Genomic DNA, 14,374 nt, shown 5'->3' with positions numbered 1-14,374 from the left:
AGTCACAACTCTTAATTCCTTACCTTGAAATGTCATGCAAATTAACATGCTTCCTTCATGTACTTCTCCTTGGTAAATAGTGATGCAGAGTACTCATTTAGCACCTTACACATATTCTCCGCCTTCAAGCAATATGCTCCCTCCCTTATCCCTGAGTGGTCCTATATACTCCTTTGTTATCCTTTTGCTCCTGATGTACAGTATGTATGGATTGGCTTGGAATTCTCTTTAATCCTACTTACCAAAGACTTTTCATGGCCCTTCCCGACTCCTCTATTTCCCTCTTGGGTTCTTTTCTGGCTCCTTTATAATCTTCAAAGTCCTTGTTTGATTTTAACTTCTTAAATCTTATCTACACTTCCTTTTTCTTCTTGATTAAATACACTACCTCTCTTGATGTCCAAGCTGCCCTTGCCTTGACATCTTTGTCCTTCACAAAATGCTGAAGGAACTCAGCAGGCCAGGGAGCATCTATGGAAAAGAGTACAGTTGATGTTTCAGGTAGAGTCATCAACTGTGCTTCTTTCCATGGATGCTGCTTGGCCTGCTGAGTTGCTTCACCATTTTGTGTGTGTTGCTTTAGATTTCCAGCATCTGCAGATTTTCCCTTATGGATCTTTGTCCTTCTTTCATTTTGGAACACACCTGTACTGTAATCTATGTAGTTGATATTTAAACACCCTCCACATGTTAAATATGGACTTACCCAAAAAAACCAACTGCTCCCAGTTAACACTCCTTAGTTCCTGTATGATACTCTCATAGTTGCCTTGCTCCAATTTAATAGCCTCCCACGAGGTCCTTACTTATCCTTATCTATAGCTATATTAAAACGTAATGAGTTACTGTTCCCTAACTGTTCTCAGGGTCACTTACACAATGTCATATCCAATCTGGCCCCTCTTCTTTTTGGACTACCTACATATTGATTTAAGAAACCCCAACCCCCAATACACCTAAATCCCATATGCTGGGGTGGGGGGTCGAGTCTATATTCAGGAAGGTGAAGTCACCAGTTGAAATAAATCTGGAATATTTGGAAAGCAAGCAGTCTCAGTTGTAATAGCAATCATGAAACCACAAAATTATCTATATTCTGCTATCATTGTTACATTGGTTTTATCTTTGATTCATAACCAAATGTGGTTGGCTTTTAATCTCCTCAATTTATGGGCTATTACAGAAAATATCATCTGCTGGCATTGCGCAAGGTGTTCACAACCCTTGGCAGAATAAATTGAACAGAACAACTCAGGGCCTATATATGACCTCTTCCATCTCAAAACTCAACAAACATTTTTCCAAAACATGGTTTCATAGCCTCTTCCAGTTCCTACTTAATACTCTGTTAATAACAGGATCCAGCCATAGATATCCCCCACCAGTTCCTCTTGAGTTAACACCCATTCCCTTAACTTTAGATATTTCCTTTTCCTGCTTTGGCAGCTTAAATTGGGCAAGTAACATCATTGAACTAGATCCAGGTGATGAAGGCAGATCCTACTATATTATGTTTATTATGGAGTACCTGATCAGTTTTGGGCCCCTTATCTAAAAAAAATGCTAGATTTGGAGACGGTTCAGAGGAGATTCATGAGAATGATTACAGGAATGAAAGAGTTAACATACAGTATGAGGAGCATTTGATAGCTCTGTGCCCGTACTTGCTGGAATTTAGAAGAATGAGGGGGAAGCTCATTGAATATTGAAAGGCTTAGATAGAGTGGATAAGGAGAGGATGTTTCTTATATTAGGAGAGTCTAGGACCAGAGGGCACAGCCTCAGAATAGAGATGAGGAATTTCATTAGCCATAGGGTAATGAATTTGTGGAATTCATTGTCACAGGTGGCTGTGGAGACAAAGTCATTGGGTATACTTAAAGCGGAGATTGATAGGTTCGTGATTGGTCAGGGTGTCAAAGGTTACAGGGGAGAAAGCAAGAGACTGGAATTGAAAAGGATAATAAATCAGCCATGATGGAATGGTAGAGGAGACTTGATAGGCTGAATGGCCTAATTCTGCTCCTATGCCTTATGGTTATTTAATTCATAATTGATTATGAACATACCTATTGGTCCTTCTCATCCTGGGATGCAGTAGGAAAGATATGCGCTGATATACAATGGCTTGGGAAAGGAAGCCATCACACAGTGGTATTCTCCAACAAGTCCTAATTAGCTCCACATGTTCAGCTGCAGCATGAAACAAGTTTTAATTGGCCTCATGACCTCTAAACTGGAGAGAGATCTGATAGGGTTTCAGGTCTGATCACAATGCACTGCATGTAGTAATCTACATATAGATTATTAACAACACACATACCTTTAAACTACAGTCACTGACCATCACTGACTCTACCTTCCTCTTACTGAACCTCTCAGCAAACCTTATTATTGACATCTATCACTGTGTCCTACACCAATGACCAATCCAAATTGGTCATCTCATCAATCTCATTCACAGGCCCTTGCTAACCCTTCCCACCATTGATTCCTCCCCGCCTGCTCCCTTTGCCCTTTTCCAGTTTAATACGCATAGTCCAATATTACAATATGTTTAGATGCAGCACGCTTACAGTAACAGTACCTTCTGAGCTCCATTCCAGTATTAGAGAACTCTTCTTATCTCGTCTTAATCAAGCAGTGATCATTAATGAGTTGAACTTGCTCTTTCCAATATTAACTCCTTCCTTACCTGTCTTGGACTGTGTGCTGTGAGGCACAGTAACACTCTGGATAGGGGGTTCAGAAATGGATACCAGTAGAGCCTTCAAACGTCTTCGGAATGTTTGCTGTTACCAATCATTGCATAGTTACCATGGAAATGTTAAGGAGTTGTGCTGAATGCCAGTCAGAGTTATGGCAATGAGAGATTTTAAAGCAAATTGAAGCACCGGGATGTCGTGCTACCACTTTCTTTTTTCCCTGTTTCCATGGCGGCACCTTGGAAACACAGAACTCTCTCTCTTTTCTGCCCTCACAATGTTCTGAAGCTTCATTTGTCTAAAGGTGTTTTCTACTTTGTTCTGAACATTTTCTGTTAAAGCAAAATTAATACTTTGAAATGCAGTAATTCTAATTATGTTGGTTAAAATGTTGCTGCCATTTTCAACGAAGTAACAAACCAGAAAGAATAAATTGGAAAAGGTTTCATGGGTCAATTCTCTTGTTTTGCTTTCATGGCCTTGGCTTAAACACAGATCTCAAGAACCATCTACAACAATGCCTTCTCCATCAAGACTGCATTACATACTGGCTTTCTCGAGAAGTCTGCCCTATAATGAACAAATTTCAACCTCGCATTACTGGCAGTGGTTGGAACACTTTCTTAGTTTGACCTACATAACAAAATTGTTATTCTTACTAGCAGTTTTGTGCTTTGTTTGAATCCATAACTTGCAGTGAAGGAGCAATATCCACTGCAGGCCAGAGAGTTTGCTCTCCCTTCACGCTGAAGAAAGTGGTTAGTCCTTCACTCAAATGAGTTAATTTTCAATTGGCTCCCAGTCAAATTTGGGTGATCGTTTTAGAATTTAAAAAAAACACAAAAATGGCAGGCAAGGTTCATGAATCCAAGGAAATTTAAAGAGTTAAATATTATTTAAGTCGGAGTTCCCAACCTTTCTTATGTCATGGACCTCAGGTTGGTAACCCATTTAAGTAAACTTCCAATCCAACTGGTTGCATCACAGTGTGGTATGGAAACACCAATGTGCTTGAACAGAAAAACTTACAAAAAGTAGTGATCATGGCCTAATCTATCACAAGTAAAGCCCACCCCAGCATTGAGCAGATCTACATGGAGTGCTGTAGCAAGAAATGAACAAACACCTTCAGAGACACCCTCCATCTAGACCATGCTCTCTGCTCACTGCTGTCAGCAGGAAGGTGGTACAGGAGCCTCAGGACCCACAGCACCAGATTCAGGAACAGTTATTACCCCTCAACCATCAGGGTCTTGAACCAGAGGGGATAACTTAACTCAGCTTCACTCACCCCATTACTGAACTGTTCCCATGACCTATAGTCTCATCAAGGACTCTTCATCTCATGTTCTTGAAATTTATTGTTCATTTATTTATTTTTTTTGTTTTCTTTCTGTGTACTTACTGTGATTGCCTGCAAGAAAGTAAATCTCATGGTTGTATATGGTGATGTGTATGTACACTAATAATATATTTACTTTGAACTTTGAACCTTAACCAGAATTTGTTCTTTGTATTGAACCTACAATGATCCCTTTGGCCTCAGAAACAATTAATCTAGGAGAAATTTGTGCTAATCAAGTATAGGTTTGCACTCATCAGATTAGGATCAGCATGGGTTACATTCAAACTTGAGTTCTCTCCACACTTCCACTTAACTTTCCCATCACAGAAAATATATATATATATATACACACACACACACACACAACACAGATATGAATATAGAATGTATGATAAGTAAGTTTGCATATAATACAAAGGTTGGTATGTTATGGATATCAAATAAGATTGTCTGAGGCTGCAGAGGAAATATAACAGGCAGAAAGTTGAGTGGAGAGTTGGCAGATGGGATTCAATCCTGGCAAGTGCAAGGTGATGCATTTTGGGAAATTAATACTGGGGTTCTGAGAAATGTTAATAAAAAGAGGGACCTTGGGATTCAAAATCCATAGTTCTCTGAAAGTGACAACAGGGGCAGAGAATTGAAAAAGGTGTATACCATGCTTGCTTTCATTAGTCATTGTATAGTATATAAAATTTGGGATGGTATGTTGCAACTTTACTAAACATTAATTGGACTACAATTGGAGTATGTGAGCTGTTCTAGATATGAGCTATAGGAAGAATGTGGTTGCACTGTAGAGTGTACAAAGATTCAACAAGCTGTTGCCCGAATTAGAAAATGTTAGTTATGGGGAAAGAGTAGATCAGTTTATTTCCCCTTGGAGTGAAGAAGACTTTATCAGTGTATATAAATTCAATACAGGCTTCAGCAGGTTGTATACTCAGTCAGCTCCATCAACAAGCCTAACCAGCTTCAAGGACATCTTCAAAAAGTAGTATTTCAAGAAGGTAGCATTCACCATTAAGGAGCCTCACCATCTGGGACACTCACTCTTCTCATTAATACCATCAGGGAGGAAGTACATGAGCCTGAAGACACTCAGTCACCATTTTAAAAACAGCTTCTTCCTCTCCACTGTCAAATTACAGAACGGTCCGTAAACACAAGTGTGGTAAACTATGTATACCTGTCTGGACACGCCCCTCTGCTGACTGCTGCTCCCTCAGTCTTCGACATGTCGTGCTCCCTTTTTGCTGTTAATAAAAGCCTATCATTCACTTCCAGTCTCCTAGAGTTATTGATGGTGCATCAATTTTATTAACAGCAATTTTAAAATATGGAGAGCATTTTACAACCCAACAATCCCTCAATCCCAGGAAGCCGGCAATGCTTTCGAACTCTGGCTAGCATGCTTTGAATCATACCTGGAGGAGATTCAAGTGACCGAGCCTGCCACGATGCACAGAGTTCTCCTCTCCAGGTTCAGTCCACGGTCTACTCCATGATCAGGGACCAACCGAGCTACTAGGGCGCAATGGACGCCCTCAAGCGACAATACCGTCAGCCGGTGAACACTCTCAACGCAAGACATCACTTAGCGACATGGCAGCAGCGGGCCGGAGAGTCGAGTGCTGAGTTTGTCTGGGCCCTACAGACACTCGTGGGGGCCTGCGACTGCAGGGGACTGACTCGAAACAGCATGCGGAGCTGCTAGTAAGAGACGCCTTCATTACAGGGATCAGGCCAGTGTACGTGCACCAGTGGCTGCTGGAACATGCCGATCTTACCTTACATTTGGCGATCGAGCTGGCCAACACAGTGGAGGCTACTCTGCACAACGCTGACGCTCTCCAGACGTGCGATCTCCCGCCGGTCCCACGGACACCACAGACCCCGCGACCCGCCGGCGAATCGACCTCGACTGCTGCCAGTCATAAGTCCGCGAAGTGTTACTTCTGCGGACTCGAGAAGCACCCCCGAAAACGTGCCCGGCCCGAGAAGCCACCTGCTCCAGCTGCAGAAAGAAGGGCCACTTCGCCAAGGCCTGTAAGTCCAAACCACGAGCGGGGTCGAGCAGTGCTGCATGCGAGGCATGGGGGTGGCCATCTTGGTCGCCGCCATCTTGCCTGCCCACCGCGTGCGAGGCATGGGGGCAGCCATCTTGGTCGGAGCCACCTCGCACCGCCTACGACCCACGGGTGCTTACCGGGCACCCCACCGCACCGGACCAAGACAGCGATTCAACTCTGGCCTCCGTGACCCTCGACCGAAGTGCTCCCCATCAGCTTGCAAGGTCAATGATGGACATCCTGGTGGAGGGGCACAGGACTAGCTGCCTGTTTGAGAGTTTTATTCACCTGGACAACGCTGCAGACTCGTGACATGGCTGGTAAGCCAAAGGGTCGCCATGGCTTCTGGGTCGCATACAACAAACATCCAGGGAGGGTTGTGTAGCGACACTAGTGGTGCAGGACACAGAATATCAGGACTTTGTCTTACTGGTCATGCCTCAACTGTGTGCCCCTGTGCTATTGAGGCTTGACTTCCAGAGCCACCTGAAAAGTGTGACAATGGAGTATGACGGGCCCCTCCCACCACTGTCAGAAAACCTCAGTTCTGTAGGAATTCGTCACATACCCTGCTACTGACCACACACACACACACACCCCTGACCTGCACATCCTACCCATCACCATGCCAACAGCCGCGCTATGGACACCACTTGCAGCCTCTCCACCCTCAAAATCCGTCCCCCACCGCTGTTCGCCAACCTGACCCCCGAATGTAAACCTGTGGCAACTAAAAGCAGGAGGTACAGCGGGGGGGACAGGGCCTTCATTAAGTCGGAGGTGCAGCGGCTGCTCAGGGAGGGGATCATTGAGCCAAGCACAAGTCCTTGGCGGGCCCAGGTGGTTGTTGTTCGGAATGGGCAGAAGAATAGGATGGTCGTGGACTATAGCCAGACCATCAATAGGTTCACGCAGCTTAACGTGTACCCCCTACCCCGCATCACGGATGTGGTCAATCAGATAGCTCAATACAAGGTGTACTCGACCATAGACCTAAAATCTGCTTACCACCAGCTCCCCATCCACCCAGAGGACCGCCCCTATACCGCCTTCGAGGCGGGCAGCAGGCTCTATCACTTCCTGCGTGTCCCCTTCAGTGTCACGAATGGTGTTTCTGTCTTCCAGAGGGAAATGGACTGGATGGTGGACCAGTACCAACTGAAGGCCACGTTCCCATATCTGGATAACATCACCATCTGCAGTCACGACTGGCAGGATCACAACACCAACCTCCAACGATTTTTCCAAGTGGCCAAAGCTTTTAACCTTACCTATAACAGGGACAAGTGTGTGTTCGGAACCATCCAACTTGCTATCCTTGGGTATGTTGTGGAGAACGGAGTCATTGGCCCTGACCCCGACCGTATGCGCCCCCTGTTGGAACTCCCTCTTCCCAAAAACCCTCAGAGCCCTCAAATGGTGCCTGGGCTTCTTTTCCTGTTACGCCCAATGGGTCCCTCACTACGCATTCAAGGCTCGCCCCCTGGTCAAGTCCACCGCATTTCCCCTCTCAGCCGAGGCCCGCACGGCCTTCGGCCGCATTAAAGGGGACATTGCCAAAACAACGATGCATGCGGTGGACGAGACCATTCCCTTCCAAGTAGAGAGTGACGCCTCCGACATCGCGCTGGCTGCTACCCTCAATCAGGCAGGAAGGCCGGTAGCATTCTTCTCTCGTACCCTTCAGGGCCCTGAAATTCGGCACTCTGCAGTGGAGAAAGAAGCCCTGGCCATAGTGGAAACTATTAGGCACTGGAGGTACTATCTCGCTGGCAAAAGGTTCACCTTGCTGACTGACCAGCGCTCAGTTGAGTTCGTGTTCAGCAACCAACAATGGGGCAAAATCAAAAATGATAAAATTTTGAGGTGGAGTATCGAACTCTCCACCTACAACTATGACATCCTGTACCGGCCTGGAAGGCTCAACAAGCCCCCTGATGCCCTATCATGGGGAGCGTCTGCCAGCGTACAGCTCGACTGGCTATATGCCCTCCATGCAGATCTTTGCCACCCGGGGGCCACCCCGACTTTACCATTTCGTGAAAGCCCGGAACCTGCCTTACTCTCTTGAGGAAATCAGGACGATGACCAGGGACTGTCAAGTCTGTGCTGAGTAAAAACCGCACTTCTACCATCCTGAAAAGGCACAACTTATCAAGGTCACCCACCCCTTTGAGCAACTGAGTGTCGACTTTAAGGACCTCCTTCCCTCCACCGACCGCAATGTGTACTTTCTTAACATAATCAACGAGTACTCGCGGTTCCCCTTTGCCATCCCCTGCCCCGATACCACTGACATGTCCATTATAAAAGCCCTGCGCCAGCTCTTCACTCTGTTCGGATATCCCTGCTATGTCCACAGTGACAGAGGGTCCTCGTTTATGAGTGACGAGCTGCGCCAATACCTGCTGTCTAGGGGTATTGCTACTAGTAGGACCACGAGCTATAATCCCCAGGGGAATGGACAGGTGGAGAGGGAGAATGCCACTGTGTGAAAGGCCACACTCTTAGCCCTTAGGTCAAAGGGACTGCCAGTCTCTCGCTGGCAGGAGGTCCTCCCCAAGGCACTCCACTCCATCCGCTCCCTGTTATGCATGTCCACCAATGCCACCCCTCATGAGCGACTCTTTTCTTTTCCCAGGAAGTCTGCCACTGGAACCACCCTACCGGCTTGGCTGACATCCCCAGGGCCAGTGCTGCTCCGGAAACATGCGAGGAGCAATAAATACTCCCCGATGGTCGAGAGGATTCACCTACTTCATGCGAACCCCCAGTATGCCTACGTGGTCTTACGTGATGGGCAGGAGGACACTGTCTCCATCCGCGACCTGGCGCCCACAGGAGCACTAGACCCCTACCCTGAACACTCCATGGTGACTATGAACCACTGATGTATATAGAGACACCGCGCATGCTAAGCCCTACACAGACTCCTCACGACACTCCCATCCCGGGCACCATACACACGCATGAGGGGTTACTGATGCCTAACGGGCTGGCACCTCAAGTCAGGCCGGAGCCAGCACAACCACCGGTGCTACATAGATCGCAGCGACAGACTGGACCGCCTGATAGATTTGACCTGTAAATATACTTTTCAGAAACTTCGCCCCATGAGGACTCTCTTTTAAAACAAAGGAGGGGTGAATGTGGTAAACTATGTATACCTGTCTGGACACGCCCCTCTACTGACTGCTCCTGTGGCTCCTACCACAGACCCCTGTATAAAGGCGATTGGGGCACTGCCCCTCCCTCAGTCTTCGACATGTCGTGCTCCCTTTTTGCTGTTAATAAAAGCCTATCGTTCACTTCCAGTCTCCTAGAGTTATTGATGGTGCATCAACATGAACACTACCTTGCTAGTCCTCTTTTGCACTGTTTAAATAGAATTTTGTGTGTATTACACTGTACTGATCCTTCAACACAACAAACTTCACAACATATATCAATGATAATAAACCAGATTCTGACTCTGAGAAGAATCATGTGGGCAGACAGGGAATAGCAGTATACAAACTACATGCAGGCAGATACAATTAATTAAGTTGGCATCGTGGCCAACACAGAGATAGTGGGCCAAAGGGCCTGTTCCTGTGCTCTACTATTTCATGCTCAATGTACAAAGCATAAATAGGACAGATAGTCAGAATCAGTTTCCTATGGGAAGGGTGTCAAAACAAGAAGTCTTAGATTTAGGGTGAGAGTAAGGGGATTTGAGGGGAAAAAATGTTCTTTTTTTTTTGTTTGAATTCACTGCCAGAGGAGGAGTTGGAGCCAGATACAAACAGTATATATAGACAGACACTTAAATGGATAATTATACAAATCTAATGCTGTCAAATGAGATGTAAATAGGAATAAAGGTCAGCAAGGACATGACATGACGGCTGAATGGTCTGGTTTAATTCTATAACTCTTAATCATGTCATAGGGCGTACAGCTTAAACCAGATGCAGATTAAAAATATCTCTACATTAACCCTTCTAATGGTCCAGAGCAGCTACAAAAATAATCTCTCCCCACCTTGTTCCATTAAACTGTTGCAATGCACAATAATACCCATTCATAAGAATGAGCCCCATCTCTGTTGTGACAGTTCTTCTTCTGATCCAACTCCCACCTCCCCAGAAGCTGCTTCGATTGCATCAATTAATGGCAAATGTTACTTATTTCCTTCTTTACAATAATGGTATGTCATACAGTTTGCTCCTTTTACCTTTACTGTTTCTTTGATATTGTTTCCATACAACAAAATGATCCCAGAAAATCCTTCCAATTACTGGTTCATTATATCTCTTCCATACCAACACAACATGCTCAAGATGAGCAATATTACTTTGTTATTGAGATATAGGAGAAAATTGTGGCCATTTTCAGCACAAAATCAGGAAAATAATTGCACAATATATCAGTGTAAACTAAAAATGCAATGTTAACAAAGGAGAATTCCTTTCACCTTCTATAAATAGTCTCTTGGACATTAAATGCACAATGAACTAACAAAGCAGCTTGAAGGCTTTGGTTCTCATGTGGTGAATATGAAGTCAAACAAACATCCTGAGACCCACATGGCTGCTGCTGCTGCTCCATTTTATTTAGATACTCATTAATTGGGATACAGTGTCATTCAGGGTGATTACTCCTGAGGGCCAGTAAGCTGGACCCAAACCCTAGTTGAGGCTATAGCCGTGTTTGCAGAAGGTATTGAGAAATGTACAAGACTGCAGGCAGTGTTTGCCTACAACAGATAGACCTTGACATGGGGGTTGGGGGGGGGGGGTGGAGGAGCTCAGAGTCCACTTCTACGTGAGTGGATGAATGCCGAATATATGCCATATCAGAAAAAGGACAAAAGCTACTGATGCAAGAAAAGGATCCGTCTTGTTCTTATACAAAGATCTGTCAGAATTTCAGAGCAGCAATGTGACTGGGTGAATAGGATGGGCTGTACTCTCCTTGGGGAATCCTTAACAAAGCACAGGCCAATTTTTTTGTTGCTTACCGTAAGTTCTTGGCCACAGTGGGGACCCTCCAGCAGAGACCAATGGAATGGTTGACACAATCTCCAAGCACGCAGATCGGGCTAACAGAAATTTGCAGCAAAAATTTACTGCGTGCCTTGGTAAAGTAACAACTTACACCCTGCAGCAATGAGACCAAGTTCAACAGGGTATCTCAGCTCCTCTCTACAGAGCACATTAATGTGTTGAGTTCCAACTCTCGTAACAGAGAGGGAGAGAGAGAGGGGGGGGCTCCCAGCTCTGGTTGCGCCTGCTCTGTCCCTCTTTCCTGCAACAACTGCCCAAATCAAAAGAGAAAACAAATCAGGATGTGACACCAATCAGCGAGGAAGGAAACACCTAGCTAAGGCGTACACTGATTCCCAAACTCTGAAACACAGGATGCAGACATGCAAAGAATCAGGAAACCGATGGGGTGCTGAGAAGAATACCTGCCAGCTGCAAGCACTGAGATAACAACACATTGTGCACTGGACCCACAGGCTTCACTCATTCTATGGGAAACTATGACTGACACAGGAAAAAAAACTGGCTCTTAGACAGAAGGGTTCTGATACCCTGTGAGTTGAATACAGTTAACTGATGGAAATTATTCCTTCCTTTGCCCACAAAAATTTACCTAGAAATTAGTGACAGGAAAACAAAAACAGATGGAGAATGGCCATAGGAAGCGGTTCAGGAACAGCAGGATCTCAGAGCACAGAACAACACTCCCTTCATGTTGTGTATTGGGAAGTATACTAACTAATTGCATCACAGCCTGGTATGGAAACATTCATACTCTTGAATGGAAAATCCTACAGAAAGTTGTGGACATGGCCCAGTCCATCACAGGTAACGCCCTCCCAACCAATGAGCACATCTATACATAGTGCAGTCCCAGAAAAGCAGCATCCAACTTCAAGGACCCCCACCACCAAAGAGGCCATGCTCTCTTCTCACTGCTGCCATCAAGAAGGTGCTACAGGAACTTCAGGACTCTCAGCTCCAGGTTCAGGAACAGTTATCAACCCCTCAACCATTAGGGTCATGAACTAAAGTGGATAACCTCACGCCCCAACATTGAAATGTTTCTACAACCTATGGATTCACTTTCAAGGACTCTTCATCACATTGCTAATTTATTTATTATGATTCTTTCTTTCTTTTTGTACTTATAGAGTCTGTGGCTTTTTGTACACTGGTTGAATGCCCAAGCTGGTGAAGTCTTTCATTGATTATATTATAGTCATTATTCTAATATATTTATTGAGTATGCCCACAAGAAAATGAATTTCAGAGTTGTATATGGTGACATATATGTAATGTGATAATAAATTTACTTTGAACTTTGAAATTGTTTCCTTTCCCTTCCTTAGTTTGGACCCTTGCATTTCAGTGTGTGCCATTTCCCACAGGTAATTGAGCACTTCACAGACTTAGTAACTGGACCCCTACAGCCTTATTTAAAGCAGAGGATACCAAAGGCCTGCACTCTGTTTAGTCATAAGACCTCTATCCCTACAGTGGAATTAGACTGTTAGATCTCTACAACTTCCGAAAATTCCATTTTGACCATAGAACTCCCAAATAAAATTTTTCAGATTCATATCTTGACTCCATGAAATCTGCTTTGTGAATAAGATTAAGGGGAATCCCAAACAGTTTTATACATACAATGTATGTATATATCTCTAATATTTGGATACCGAATGAAAGGTAGGATTAGTTGGGGAAAAAGGATGTAATCTATGCCTAAAGTTGGAGGAAGTGAGAGATGATAAGTGAAGATTTCATGTTGGTTTTCACCTGTAAGGACATGTGGCATTTTACTGGACAGTTGTGTAATAGACAAGATACCATGGCACTGAAGGGATAGAGGAGGGAATAGTGAAGTGGTACAAAGAGGTTAATGAGGATGGCTCAATGGTGATAGCTTGTTAGGATAGGTCACTGGTACTAAATAATGATAGGAGAAGGAAAACTTTGATCTCTTTGATCCACTGCCTTGCAGCTATACTCAATCGTGGGGAAGGCTTCAGGAGTAGACCCCGAGGGAAAAATCCAGAGCTGGAGTCCCTAAGGCAGTTCTAAAATGTTGCTAGTACTAAATACTACTGCTCCTTTGTGTTCATCAGATGCGTGGAGGGGGGTAGTTTGCTACCTGGGCAATAGCTTGCTCTCCATAACATACTGCCCTGGCTTGCCTATCTCGACAGCTAGGGCACAGTATCCATGGTCAACTCTGACCGACAGAGGCCCTCACCTCTCACTAGGTAATGACAGCAGGTCGATGAGACTGACTTCACTTCATATGTAAACCAACTATTCAGAAGAGCTGACAGATAATATCACTGAGAGAATCTGTCAATTCTAACTGTATCTTGAAAAGCTACTCTTTCATCATTTATTTGATTCTTAGCTGATGTTGATGAAGATAACTGTTTCATGGATTAATAATGTGCTGATGACGAGGCTGACTTAATGGTTCTGGCAGGAAAACATCAGAATGAATATTGACTGAGCTGCTATTTTATTTCAAATTATAAGCCTCACTTTTCTTCTGTCTTTTACTTTTTTCTCTCTCACTTCTCTCTTCTCCCTCTCTCATCTGGTTTGTTTGGCTTTCCACATTTTCCAGCAATTTATTTTCCACTTTGAGTATATACCAGTTTTCATTAAAAAGTTATTCATAAACCTGTTTCCACAACTCTTTTGGGGTGTGCCCTCCAAATCACATAAACTCAATGTATTTGGAAGTCTATCACCCCCGGGGCTTTTTTCACAATTACATAAATCTGTATCTTCTGGCAAAACACCACCCACCAGTGGAAGCAGTTTCTCTCTGTTTATTTTTGTTTATCAATGTAATTGATGTCCTAGATCCCTCATACCAGCTGAATAAACCTGCAGTGATTGATAGCTGAGTGCCTTTTGAGTTCTTCACACACACCGAACCCTCACAACAGAGAGGAGTAAACTTCAACATGAGTGAGTTGCTATGAAGTGTAATATTGCCAGATCATCATCAAGTTGAAAATTAGAAGCAAGAGGTGGCCCATTCCATCATTTAACAAAATCATAGCTGAGTTGATTTTAACCTCAGCACCCCTTTTCACTTACCAGTGGTAATAGAAACATAAAAAACCTACAGCACAATACAGGCCCTTCAGCCCACAAAGTTGTGCCGAGCATGTCCCTACCTTAGAAATTACTAGGATTACCTATAGCCCCCTATTTTTCTAAGCTCGA

The 14,374-nt window shown here is 44.4% G+C and overlaps 1 protein-coding gene across 8 annotated transcripts in view; it reads right to left on the bottom strand.

The window, feature by feature from the left end:
- The window catches only part of shank3a (SH3 and multiple ankyrin repeat domains 3a), a 1,267,872-nt gene that overhangs the window by 1,100,129 nt on the left and 153,369 nt on the right, over positions 1-14,374 (bottom strand). For 6 of the 8 annotated variants that reach the window (XM_059986980.1, XM_059986983.1, XM_059986987.1 and 3 more), the window contains exon 1: positions 11,125-11,178. The exons of 1 other annotated variant lie outside the window; for it this stretch is intronic. The gene's annotated coding sequence lies outside the window, so the exon portion shown is untranslated. Of the gene's footprint in view, positions 1-11,124; positions 11,272-14,374 lie in introns of those variants that run through there. One more of the 8 variants, XM_059986984.1, reaches the window with a different exon arrangement.

Source organism: Hypanus sabinus, chromosome 13 (genome assembly GCF_030144855.1).
Source record: "Hypanus sabinus isolate sHypSab1 chromosome 13, sHypSab1.hap1, whole genome shotgun sequence".
NCBI classification, from domain to species: Eukaryota; Metazoa; Chordata; class Chondrichthyes; order Myliobatiformes; family Dasyatidae; genus Hypanus; species Hypanus sabinus.
Note: the sequence above shows the minus strand (reverse complement) of the source record. Positions and strands in the feature narration are given on the sequence as shown.